This window comes from Mirounga angustirostris, unplaced genomic scaffold, assembly GCF_029215605.1.
Source record: "Mirounga angustirostris isolate CCGP_5_RB_7025 unplaced genomic scaffold, mMirAng1.0.hap1 SCAF_5, whole genome shotgun sequence".
In the NCBI taxonomy this organism is placed as follows: Eukaryota; Metazoa; Chordata; class Mammalia; order Carnivora; family Phocidae; genus Mirounga; species Mirounga angustirostris.
The window spans coordinates 104,889,524-104,903,598 of NW_026991713.1; the positions used below are offsets into that span (position 1 = coordinate 104,889,524).

Below are 14,075 nucleotides of genomic sequence, written 5' to 3' on the forward strand. Positions count from 1 at the left end.
CTCATTCTATATAGGGATGTAAAAATACCTCACAGAGGTATTTCAGACAGTGATAGAGCTACAATGTGACTACAATTAAAATTTTGTTCTGCTAATCCCTAGGCCATCAGGTTTGGCTATCTCCACCAGAAGTAAAATAAGAGGGAAAAAATATTATAATACAGTTAATCTGACATTATGGATTTTAGTATATCTTTCCTTCTTTGACAGACAACTGGTTTTTGTTTGTTTGTTTAAGACCTAAGGGGTGATTTGTATCTGATAGGTTTCTTCATACCTTAATTAGTACTTCATTCTAGTTTAGAGAAATGATTCAAGAATGAAAAGTTGTTATACATCTAGGTTTTAAATATATTGAAAGGAACCTATCACCCAAATAAAAACCATTGTTATTATTGTCAATTTTAGCAGAAATTTCTTATTCTATGTGATATTGATTTTCTTGAGGAGCTCAAGATGTTAATCTTATCAGTCAGAAATGCTTAAGTATAATAAAATATTTCCTTTAGAAACACTGCAAGAGGAAATTGGTGGTATCATCAGTATTCTTTGCATGATCCAAAAACTTGTTAAGACATTTACTACTGTTACTTGAATCAACATTTCAACCCAGGAATTATTCTTGGTCTCAACTCTATGACAGGAAGCCTGCATTAAGTGTAAAGGGAAATGATAAATTCAAGAATTTTCTTAATGGATCCTGGATGCCCAGCACTGTGATAGATTATATTATACAAAGCATGCAAAATACAGCCCTATTTATACCGAATGTACAAATATCAAAAGGAAGACAGTGTGTACGTATGTGGAATAATTTGATAAAGCAAAGAAAAAACTAAATGCTAAAAGTGTATTATTCAAATTATTCCATTCAAATGGAATTTCAGGAAGGAGACAGGTCAATGTAGGCAAGGGATTTTAGAAGAAAGATCCAGGAGAAAAAGTCTGGAACTTGAGCTGTTTCTGTAAGACCTAACAAAATTTGGAAGTTGAAAGGATTACAATTTCTAGAAAAGTGTCTAGCTTCTTCTTACCTCTGATTCTTACACATTATATTCACTATGCATTAAATACATATATTTCTGCATTTCCCACTTTACTACACAATTCCATCTCTATCTAAATCTACACTAGGGCGCCTGGGTGGCTCAGTTGGTTAAGCGACTGCCTTCGGCTCAGGTCATGATCCTGGAGTCCCTGGATCGAGTCCCGCATCGGGCTCCCTGCTCAGCAGGGAGTCTGCTTCTCCTTCTGACCCTCCCCCATCTCATGTGCTCTCTCTCATTCTCTCTCTCTCAAATAAATAAATAAAATCTTTAAAAAAAATAAATCTACACTAGATTTTAGGTGCAAAGCATACTTTATCCAGGAATATTGTGTTCAGTTCTCTAGGATCATTATGTTATCATAGTTCTCTAAATTTTATTATACAGTATATTTCTGCATTTTTAAAAAATGTTCATCTCCCTTACCTGCATGCATGTTCTATGAGGTTATAAACTGTCCTATTCAATATACTTAGTACCTGATATTTATGATTAATAAATACATAAGTAATTAACAGATTAACAGTTTACATATGCCATTACTTTTATGCCAATGAAAGTGAAATCACATAGGTTGCACAGAAAGGTGTACAGAGCTGATATTACAATCACAGATGTGATTACAATATTAGATTGTAATATTAGACTTCCACCTAGTATTCTTTATACTCCAGCATGATGTCTCACCTATATTGCATAGAGGAAGGGATGATGCAAAGGAGAAAGTCTTCCAGGGAAATAAATGAGTGTGGCTTATCAGAGAACTGTGAAAGATATGTGCTTTTTTAGGGCACTAGACATTTACAAGGGATCAGCATAATGAATTAAGTGTATTTTCTAGCATGCACTTTAGCCATCATTTCCCATTATCATCTTCAGATTGTCCACCCCACTTTCCTTTAATACCTATATCAGATTCCATTTTACATGGGAATACAATCTTATTGTTGTTAAGCAGAAGTCACTTCTATAGACCTGGTATTACAATTATTCAAAAGTTCTCAAATACATATTCTTATAGCTCATTTAATGTCATTATTTTGAGAATAAAACGATATATCTTGAGATAAATTGTTCTAAAAAATTAGTTTATTTTTCCCAGCTTTAATGAAATATAATTGACATATAACATTGTGTAAGGTTAAAGTGTAAAATGTGATGATTTGATACAAATATATATTGCAGATGTTTACCAAATTAGGTTAAATACACATCTTTCACTTCACATAATTACCATTTTTGTTGTTCTAGGTGGTGGGAACATTAAAACTCTAATCTCATAACAACTATACAATAAAGTATTGTCAAATATAGTCGCTATGCTGTAGGTTATATCCCTCAGAACTTACTGAAAATTTGTACTTTTTGCCCAACATTTCCCCATCTCCCCACCCTTCCACCCCTAGAAATCACCGTTCTTCTTATTGATTTTTAGATTTCACATATAACTGACATCATGCAGTATTTGGCTTTCTCTGACATATTTCACTTATCATAATACCCTCAGGGTCCATCCATGATGTCACAAATGGGAGCATTTTCTTGTTTTTAATGGCTGAATAATATTCCATTATCTATAGATGATAAATAGATACATAGAGAGACAAAGAGAGATCTCACATCTTCTTTACCAATTCATCTGTCAATGGACACGTAGGTTGTTGCCATGTGTCAACTATTATGAATAAGGCTGTAATGAACATACAAATGCAAATATATATTTTATTTTATTTTTTAAAATTTTACTTATTTATTTGACAGAGATTGAGAGAGAGAGACAGACAGGGCACAAGCAGGGGGAGCAGCAGGCAGGGGGGAGAAGCAGGCTCCCCGTGAAGCAAGGAGCCTGATGTGGGACTCAATCCCAGGACCCCGGGATCATGACCTGAGCTGAAGGCAGATGCTAAACTGACTGACCCACCCAGGCATCCCTTAAGTATATATTTTAGAGAATATGATTTCATCTTCTTCAAATGCATACCAAGAAGTGGGATTGCTAGATCCTATAGTAGTTCTTTTTTTGTTTGTTTTGTTGTTTGCTTTTTGTTTTGAAGAACTGCCATACTCTTTTCCATAGTAGCTGCATCAATTTATATTACCACCCAAAAAACAAGAGTCCAGGGCCAGATGGCTTCCCACTGGAATTCTACCAAGCATTTAAAGAAGAAATAATACCTATTTTACTGAAGCTGTTTCAAAAAATAGAAATGGAAGGAAAACTTCCAAACTCATTCTATGAGGCCAGCATTACCCTGATCCCAAAACCATGCAAAGACCCCATCAAAAAGGAGAAGTACAGAACAATATCCCTGATGAACATAGATGCCTAAATACTCACCAAGGTACTAACCAATAGGATCCAATTAAAAAGATTATTCACCATGGCCAGGTGGGATTTATTTCTGGCATGAAAGGGTGGTTCAACATTTGCCTATCAATCAACGTGAAGGAGCACATTAATAAAGAAGAGATGAGAACCATATGATCCTCTCAACTGGTGCAGAAAAAGCATTTGACAAAATACAGCATCCCTTTTGCAATGATGTGGATGGAACTAGAGGGTGTTATGCTAAGTGAAATAAGTCAATCAGAGAAAGACATGTATCATATGATCTCACTGATATGAGGAATGCTTAATCTCAGGAAACAAACTGAGGGTTGCTGGAGTGGTGGGGGGTGGGAGGGATGGGGTGGCTCGGTAATAGACATTGGAAAGGGTATGTGCTATGGTGAGTGCTGTGAATTGTGTAAGACTGTTGAATCACAGACCTGTACCTCTGAAACAAATAATACATTATATGTTAAAAAAAAAAAAAAAGAAGATAGTAGGAAGGGAAAAATGAAGGGGGGAAATCAGAGGGGGAGACGAACCATGGGAGACTATGGACTCCAAGAAACAAACGGAGGGTTCTAGAGTGGAGGGGTGTGGGGGAATGGCTTAGACTGGTGAGGGGTATTAAAGAGGAGTTGTATTGAATGGAGCATTGGGTGTTATATGCAAATAATAAATCATGGAACACTACATCAAAAACTAATGATGTAATGTATGGTGATTAACATAACATAATAAAACAAATTAAAAAAAAAACCTCTTCAAAGTATAGGGCTAGAGGGAACATACATCAATATCATAAAAGCCATCTATGGAAAGCCCACAGCAAATATTGTCAATGGGGAAAAACTGAGAGCTTTTTCCTTAAGATCAGAAACATGACAGGGATGCCCACAATCACTACTATTATTCAACATAGTAGTAGAAGCCCTAGCCTCAGTAATCAGACAACAAAAAGAAATAAAATGGATTCAAATTGGCAAAAAGAAGTCAAACTTTCTCTCTTCGCACATGACATGAAACTTTATGTGGAAAACCCAAAAGACTTCACCCCAAAACTGCTAGAACTCATACAGGAATTCAGTAAAGTGGCAGGATACAAAATCAATGCACAGAAATCAGTGACATTTCTATACACTAACAATGTGACTGAAGAAAGAGAAATTAAGGAATCAATTCCATTTACAAAAGCACCAAAGCCATAAGATACCCAGGAATACACCTAACCCAAAAGATAAAGGATCTATACTCAAGAAACTACATAACACTTATGAAGGAAATTGAGGAAGACATAAAGAGATGGGAAAACATTCCATGCTCATGGATTGGAAGATTAAACATTGTTAAAATGTCTATGCTGCCCAGAACAATCTACACATTCAGTGCAATCCCTATCAAAATACCATTGACATTTTTCACCAAGCTGGAACAAACAATCCTAAAATTTGTATAGAATCAGACAAGACCCCAAGTAGTGAGAAATGTTGAAAAAGAAAACCAAAACTGGGGGCATCACAATGCTTGATTTCAAGCTATATTAAGAAGCTGTGATCATCAAGACATTATGGTACCGGCACAAAAACAGACATGTAGATCAATGGAACAGAATAGAGAACCCAGAAATGGACCCTCAACTCTATGGTGAACTAATATTCAACAAAGCAGGAAAGAATATCCAATGGAAAAAAGACAGTCTCTTCAATACATGGTGTTGGGAAAAATGGGCAGCCACATGCAGAAGAATGAAACTGGACCATTCTCTTACACCATACACAAAGATAAATTCAAAATAGATGAAAGACTTCAATGTGAGACAGGAATCCATCAAAATCCTAGAGGAGAGCACAGGCAGTAACCTCTTTGACATCAGCCACAGCAACTTCTTGCAAGACAAGTCTCTAAAGGGAAGGGAAACAAAAGCAAGAATGAACTTTTGGGACTTCATCAAGATAAATAGCTTCTGCACAGCAAAGGAAACAGTCAAGAAAACTAAGAGGTAACCCAGAGAATGGGAGAAGATATTTGCAAATGACACTACAGATAAAGGGCTGATATCCAAGATCCATAAAGAACTTCTCAAACTCACCACCCCAAAAACAAATAATCAAGTCAAGAAATGGGCAGAAGACATGAGCAGACACTTCTCCAAAGAAGACATAAAAATGGCCAACAGAAACATGAAAAAATGCTCCACATCTCTAGCCATTAGGGAAATACAAATCAAAACCACAATGAGATACCACCTTACACGAACTGGAATGGCTAAAATTAACAAGACAGGGAACAACAAATGTTGGCAAGGATGTGGAGAAAGGGGAGCCCTCTTACATTGTTGGTGAGAATGCAAACTGGTGCAGCCACTCTGGAAAACATTATGGAGGTTCCTGAAGATGTTCAAAATAGAGCTACCCTATGACCAGCAATTGCACTACTGGATATTTACCTCAAAGATACAGATATAGTGAAAAGGAGGGACACATGCACACCAATGTTCAATGCAGCAATGTCCACGATAGCCAAACTGTGAAAGGAGCTGAGATTTCCTTCAAATGGTGAGTGGATAAAGAAGATGTGGTTCATATATACAATGGAATATTACTCAGGCATCAGACTGAGTAATGCATCAACATGGATGGAACTAGAGGGTATTATGTTAAGTGAAATAAGTCAAGCAGAGAAAGACAATTATCATATGGCTTCACTCATATGTGGTATATAAGGAATAGCGCAGAGCACACACACACACACACACACACAAATCCCACCAAAAAAAAAAAATCAGTGGAGAAATAGTTGAAAAAAAAATTGTATTACCACGAACAGTGCACAAGGTTTCCTTATTTCCACATTTTTAACAGCATTTCTTATCTCTTGCCTTTTGATATTAGCCATTAGAACAAGTATGAGATAATATTTCATTGTGATTTTAATATACATTTCCCTGATGACTAACACTTTTTCATGTTTGTTGGCCATTTGAATGTGTTCTTTGGAAAAATATTTATTCAGTCTTTTGCCCAATTTTTAATAGAATTTTTTTTTTTTGCTATTGAGCTATATGTGCTCTTCATATATTTTGAATATTAGCCCTATAGAGATATACGGTTTACAAATATCTTTTATAGGTTGCCTTTTCACTTTGTTAAATGTTTGTTTGCTGTGCAGAGGATTTTTAGTTTGATGTAGTCCATTTATTTATTTTTTTATTTTGTTACTTGTGCTTTTTCTGTCATATCCGGGAAATCAATGCCAAACCAATGTAAAGGAGCTTTTCCCCTGTGTTTTCTTCTATGAGTTTTATGGTTTCATTTTAGTCCTATGTTTAATATATTTTGATTAATTTTTTGAGTGATATAAAATAGAGGTCCATTGTCTTTTTTTTTGCATGTTAATATCCAGTTTTCCCAACACTGTTTATTTATTATTTACTTACTTATTTTTTCAAAATTTATTTAAATTCTAGTTATTAACCTATAGTATAATATTGGTTTCAGGAGTAGAATTTAGTATTCATCACTTACACATAACACTCCATGCTCATCACAATAAGTGCCCTCCTTACTACCCATTACTTACCCAAACAAGCAACCCAGTTTGTTCTCTATATTTAAAAATCTCTTATGGCTTGCCTCCCTCTCCTTTTGATCCCCCTTCCCTTATGTTCATCTGTTTTACTTCTTAAATTCCTCATATGAGTGAAATCATATGGTATTTGTCTTTCTCTGACTGACTTATTTTGCTTAGCATAATACACTCTAGCTCTATCTACATCGTTACAAATGGCAAGATTTCATTCTTTTTGATGGCTGCATAATATTCCATTGTGTGTGTGTGTACCACAACTTCTTTATCCATTCATCAGTTGATGGGCATTTGGGCTCTTTCCATAATTTGGCTATTGTTGATAATGTTGTTATAAACATTGGGGTGCATGTGCCCCTTTGAATCTATATTTTTGCATCCTTTGAGTATGTATCTAGTAGTACCATTAGTGGGTTGTAGGGTAGTTCTATTTTTAATCTTTTAAAGAAACTTCATACTGTTTTCCAGAGTGGCTGCACTAGTTTGCATTCCTACCAACAACCTCAACGCCATTTATTGAAGAGACTATCTTTTCCCCCATTTAGTATTTTTGGCTCCCTTGTGAGGTATTAGTTAACTGCATATGTGGAATTTTTTCTGACCTCTCAGTTCTGTTCCATTGATCCATTTGTCTGTTTTTAATCAGAATACTATTTGGATTACTGTAGCTTTGCAGTGTGGTTTGAATTTAGGAATTGTGATGTCACCAGATTTGTTCTTCTCAAGATTAATTTGGCTATTTGGGTCTTTTGTCATTCTATGTGAATTTTAGATTTTTTTTCTATTTCTTGAAAAATGTCATGGGAATTTTGATAGAAAATACATTAAATCTATACAATGCTTTGAGAAGTATGGGCATTTTAACAATATTAACTCTTTTGAACATGGGATATCTTTCCATTTATTTGTGTCTTTTTCAATTTTCTTTTACTATTGTCATATAGTTTTGATGAAAATATCTTTTACTTTCTCAGTGTAAATTTACTACTAAGTATTGTTTTTCAATGTTACTGTAAATGGAATTGTTTCTACTTCTTTTACAGATAGTATATTGTTAGTGTATAGAACATGCCTGATTTTTGAATGATGAATTTGAATTCTGAAACTTACCCAAATTTGTTTATTATTTCTAACAGTTATTTGGTGGAATCTTTAAGATTTTCTATATACCTCTGAAGAAATTATTTTCTATATACACAATCACATCATCAGCCATCAGAAACAATTTTACTTCTTCCTCTGTTATTTGGGTGTTTTATTTATCTTTCTTGCCAAATTACTCTGGATAGGACTTCTAGGACTATGTTGAGTAGGAGTGATGAAAGTGGGCACCATGTTCCTTACCTTAAAGAGAAAACTTTCAGCTTTTAACCATTGAGCATGATGTTGGATGTGGATTTGTCATCCATAGCTTTTATTATATTGAATATATTCCTTCTCTATCCAATTTATTGAGCATTTTTATTACGATAGGATGATACATTTTGTTAATGCTTTTTCTATATCTAATGTGATATTTTTGCCTTTCAATTTATTAATGTGGTGTATCACATTTATTGACTTGCATATGTTGAGCTCTCCTTGCATCCCAGGGATAAATGTCACTATTACTGTGCTGTTGAATTTGGTTAGCATTTTGTTGGCAATTTTTGGATCTATATTCATTAGAAATATTGACCCCCAATATTTTTTTTTCTTGTAATGTCCTTATCTGTTTTATATCAGGGTAATGTTATTTTCACAAAATAAATTTATGAATGTTCCCTCCTTTTCAATTGTATGGAAAAGTTTGAGAAGGGTTGGTATTAATTCTTCTTTAAATGTTTGTAGAATTAACATTTGAAGCCATGCAATCATAGATTTTTCTTTTGTTTGGGAGTTGTTTTTTTTTTTTTAACTGATTCAATCTCCTTTCTTGTTATGAATCTATTCAGATATTCTGTTTCTCTATGATTTAGGCCCAGTAGTGTTTCATGTTTCTAGGAATGTGTCCAGCTCTTCTACTTTTCCTAAGTTAATGGTATAAATTATTCATAGTAGTTTCTTATTATCCTTTGTACTTCTCTGGTATCACTTGTAATGTCTCATTTTTATTATTTTATTTATTTGAGTCCTCTTTTTTCTTGGCAAGTCTAGATAAAGATTTGTGAATTTTATCATTAAAAAAACTTTTAGTTTTCTTGGTCTTTTCTATTGTTTTTCTATTCTTTATTTCGTTTCTGTTCTGATCCTGGTATCTCCTTCCTTCTGCTATGTTTAGGCTTATTTTGATCTTCTTTTTAAAATTTGTTAAAGTGTAAATTTAAGTTGTTTGAGATTTTTTAAAAATATAGACATTTATCACTATAAACCTCCCTTTCATTCTGCTTTTGCTGCATCACCTAAGTTCTGGTATGTTGTGTTTTCATTTTCATTTGTTTCAAGATATATATTTTTTTAATTTCCCTTTTGATTTCATCTTTGACACATTGGTTGTTTCTGAGTGTGTTGTTTAATTTCTACATATTTGTGAATTTTTCAGTTGTCTTCATGTTATTGATTTCTACTTTCAAACCATTGTAGTCAGAAAACATATTTAGTATGATTTCAATCTTTTAAGATTTGATAAGACTTGTGTTGTTACCTAACACAATGTATCCCACAGAATATCCCATTTGCACTAGAGAAGAATGTGAATTTTGCCTCTATTGAATGAAATTTCCTTATATGTCAGTTAGGTCCATTTGATGTTAAGAATAGTTCAAGTCCAGTGTTTCTTTGATTTTTCTGAATGATTTATCTATTGTTGAAAGTAGAGTATTAAAATCCCCTATTATTAGTGTACTGTTGTCTATTACTTCCTTCATTTCTGTTAGTATTTGATTAATAGATTTAAATACTCTGATATTGGGTGAATATATATTTACAATTTATATATCCTCTAGATGAATGACCACTTTCTCATTATATAATGATCTTCTTTGCCTGTTACAGTTTTTGACTTAAAGTGCATTCTTTCTGATATAAATATTTGTATCTCTGCTCTTTTGTGATTTCCATTTGTGTGTAATGTTTTTTCAGTTATTTCCCTTCTAGTCTAAGTATGTCCTTGAAGCTGAAGTGATTTTTCTGTAGGCAGCATGTATCTGGGTCACTATTTTATTCATTCAGCCACTGTATGCTTTTGATTGGAAAGCTTACGCTATTTACACTTAAGTAATTATTGATATGTAAGAACTTACTATCACCATTTTATTCATTATTTTCTGGATGTTTGGTAGTTACTTTGCTCCTTTCTTCTTGTCTTGTCTTTCTTTGTGAATTGATAATTTTTCATAGTGGTGTGCTTTGATTTACTTCCTTTATGTTGTGTGTATCCAATACACTTTTGTTTTGTGGTTACCCTATGGTTTACTTGAAATATGCTATTGATATGACAGTCTATTTTAATCTGCTCACTTAACTTCAATTATGTACAAAAACACTACAAAAAACTCATACAAAAAATGTGAATTTCCTTCCACATTTTTTGATGTTATAATTTACAAATTTTTATATTGTGTTGCCATTAACAAATTATTGGAGCTATAGGGGCAACTGAGTGGCTCAGTCAGTTAAGTGTCTGATTATTGGTTTTGGCTCAGATTGTGATCTCATGGGTCCTGGGATTGATCCCCATGTCAGACTCAGTACTCAGTGGGGAGTCTGCTTGAAGATTCTCTCCCTCTGCCCTTCCCTCTACGATCTCTCTCTTGCATGCTCTCCCTGACTCTCTAAAATAAATAAATCATTAAAAAATTATTGTAGCTATAGCTATGTTTAATACTTTTTTTTTTTAATCTTTCAACTCCATACTGGAGTTAAGTGGCTAACACCACCATATTACAGTATATAAGTATTCTGAATCAGATTATATATTTACCTTTACCAGTGATACATATTTTCATAAGTTTTCATATTACTAATTAGTGTTTTTTGTTTGTTTGTTTGTTTCAGCTTGAAGAACTCCTTTCAGTATTTATGTAAGGCAGATTTAGTGGTGATGAACGTCTTCAGTTTTTACATTATGGGGAAGACTTTATCTCACCTTTCTTTCTGAAGGACAAGTTTGCTTAGTAAAATGTTTTTGGTTGGCAGTTTTTTCTTTCAGCACTTTGAATGTATCATCTTACTCTCCTGGACTGAAAAGTTACTGTTAAGAAATTTGCAATAAGGAGGTTCCCTTGTATGAGAGAATTTTCTTTTTCTCATAAAATTCTTTCTTATCTTGGATTTTAGAGACTCTTATTATAATGTGTCTTGGAGAAGACTACTGTGTTGAAATTTTGAAATGACCTATTAGCTTCATAATCTTGGATGTCCAAATCTCTCCCCAAGCTTGGAAAGTTCTCAACCATTATTATATTTTTTTCAGGGAGGGGTAGGAGCAACTTTTTATAATTAAAATGTAAACGTGAAAAAAAATGGAATAAAAGTCCCTACTTATTTCTACTTAAGATGTCATGTAATAATATTTTACAATGTCCTGTGGGCCAATGTATATGTCCATATAACATACACATTTATAATACATTCTCTTTCCCACACATATACATACACAGATAATTATTTGCAGTTCAGTTTAGAGCAATTCGAATATGCTGCTCTATACAGTTGTTTGAATCACGTTTGGACCCACTTTCTTCAAAAAATAGGGAAAAGAGCAGGAAATAAAAAGGTTTGTTTGTTGTGACTGAGATTCCTTTGTTTAACTGTACACTGTGATAAGTAATTTTCTTCCATAGTAGTTCTGTGAAGAGCTGACTCACTGTGGTTTTCATGAGGAGACTTGGTAATGGATCACACATTCACTGTCATGCTAGGAGAGTAGCTCTCATTCTGAAAACAAAGAAATTTCCACCCATTTTGCCATCATCCCTTGGAGTGCCCGTTTGATTACTCAGGCTCATATTATTGGGAGGATTCTTGGAAATACTGTTCATATCTCCTGGGCCTAAAGAGCCATTCATCTGATGTGACTCCATTCCTCCTACTCCACCCATGGAACCATCTGACCCAGGGCCCATTAGAAAATTAGGCCTGTTAGGACCAGGAGGTACTGAATTCATTAAAGTATATATGTTGTCTCCAGAGTTGGTTGAATCTGCTGGACTATGCATGATGGATGTTCCTGGTGGCCCTCCACCTCCAGGAGGACCTACATAATTCCTAGGAGATGCTGAAGAGTATGGCATTTGTTGGGTTTGACCAAGGTCTACCACCACCTGGACCCATATTCATTCCAGGCATTCTGGGGCCACCTAAAGTATTCAGGGAGGGTCTCATTGCACCTCCATATTTTTGTGGTCCTAAGGGCACCATTCCTTTTGGAGGAGTCATTCTCCTCATTGGCCCACCCATATTTGGATGTCCTTGTTGTTGAGTTGGGTCCATTCCACTTGGAAGTAATGGCTGACTTCCTGGGACACCTCCAAGTGCCTGGTTAGGTATCTTCAATGGGGGTCTTGGACCTCCAGGGTACCGAGGTGACATAAAAGGCTAACAGAACCCTGGTGGTACAGGACCTACTGTCATGCCATCTCCTGAGGGAATGCTTCCTAGCACTGGGCTTGGAGCTGCTGCAGCACTATTATCATGGAAGGATTTTGCTTCACTTGAATGTTCACTTTCCAGTCTTTCTGGAGCTGCACAGTAGAGATCCCAAAATACACACCACCAAGAATGTAAGAATCCTGGTGGTTCCCCCAATGTGATATTTTTTCCCCATCTTATCCCTGATAAAAATGTTTGGGCCGATTTCTGAGCTCCTACATGAAGCAGATATTCATATATGTAGAGTGTTAACTTCTCCCGGGCCTGGCTGTCGGACGGGACGGCGCTGCTGTTACCCTTGCCTTTGCCGTACATGCTTGTGCCTAGAGCAGCTCCCACCGTAAGGCACCTGTAAACCCATTACAGCCTCCCCAGGAACAGCCCTCAACCATTATTTAAATAAGCTCTCTGCTCCTTTGTTCTTGCCCTCTTCTGTGACTCCAGTGATGCATAGATTGTTTCCCTCAGTGTTATCCTATAAGTTCTGTAGACTTCCTCCATTCATTTTATTTTCTTTTTTTGCTCCTCTGACTGGATAATTTCAAATGATCTGTCTTCAAGCTTACAATTTTTTTCATCTGCTTGGTCTAGTCTGCTGTCAAAGCTCTTTATTAGATTCTCCAGATCCATCTTTGTATTCTTTACCTTAAAAAAATTTCTATTTTTTGGTATTTCCTATATCTCTGTTGAATTTCTTATTTTGTTCTTATATTGTTTTCCTGATTTTGTTAAATTGTTTATCTATGTTCTTTGCTAGCTTTCTAAGCATCTTTATAACAATTATTTTGAATTTTTTGTGTGACAATTTATGGATCTCCATTTCTTTGGGGTTAGTCACTGGAAGTTTACTGTGTTTCTTTAGTGGTGTCATGTTTCCCCAATTCTTCATGAACTTTATGGCCTTAGGTAGGTATCTATACATTTGAAGAAGTAGTCATTTCTTTCAGAAGTTTTGACTGGCTTAGATAAGGAAATATCTTCTCTTTTTTTTGGGGGGGGGGGCACACTGGATCATGCTGTGACCCTGGGTCTAATTCTGCATGGCATCAAGTGTGGAAGAATGTGATAGGTCTGGAGAGGCATAATGTGTTTTTGGTTCAGTCTACCTGTGTCCACAGCATTGACAATTGTGTGGTCCTTGGTGAGTGTAGGATATCTGTAGTTGTTGCAAGTGGGTTTGGGTCCTCAATAGCACCTCCAGGTTCAGTGACTATGGACCAGGGCTGGCAGTTGTGGTGGCCAGAGTGGTGGTGTCCACATGATAAACTGTGGGGACCATGTGCATTTGCCTTGTAGTGGCAAGTGCCAGTTGCACACATACACATAGCATTTGGGGCCCGTGCCATAAGCAAGGGCCAGTGTCAGCCACACATAACACTGGAAGTTATAGATGTTCATATGTACTGGATGTTCATATGTACTATATGTGGTACTGGATGTTCATATGTACTATATGGATGTTCATATGTACTGGATGTTCACATGTACTATCTTGGATGTACATATGTACTATATTGATTCATGGTTTTCCTATGGTAGAGCTC

The 14,075-nt window shown here is 35.3% G+C and overlaps 1 pseudogene; it reads right to left on the reverse strand.

The window, feature by feature from the left end:
* Positions 1 to 11,734: 11,734 nt before the first annotated feature.
* On the reverse strand, positions 11,735 to 12,857 carry LOC123841726 (single-stranded DNA-binding protein 2-like; annotated as a pseudogene).
* Between the last annotated feature and the right edge of the window lie 1,218 nt (positions 12,858 to 14,075).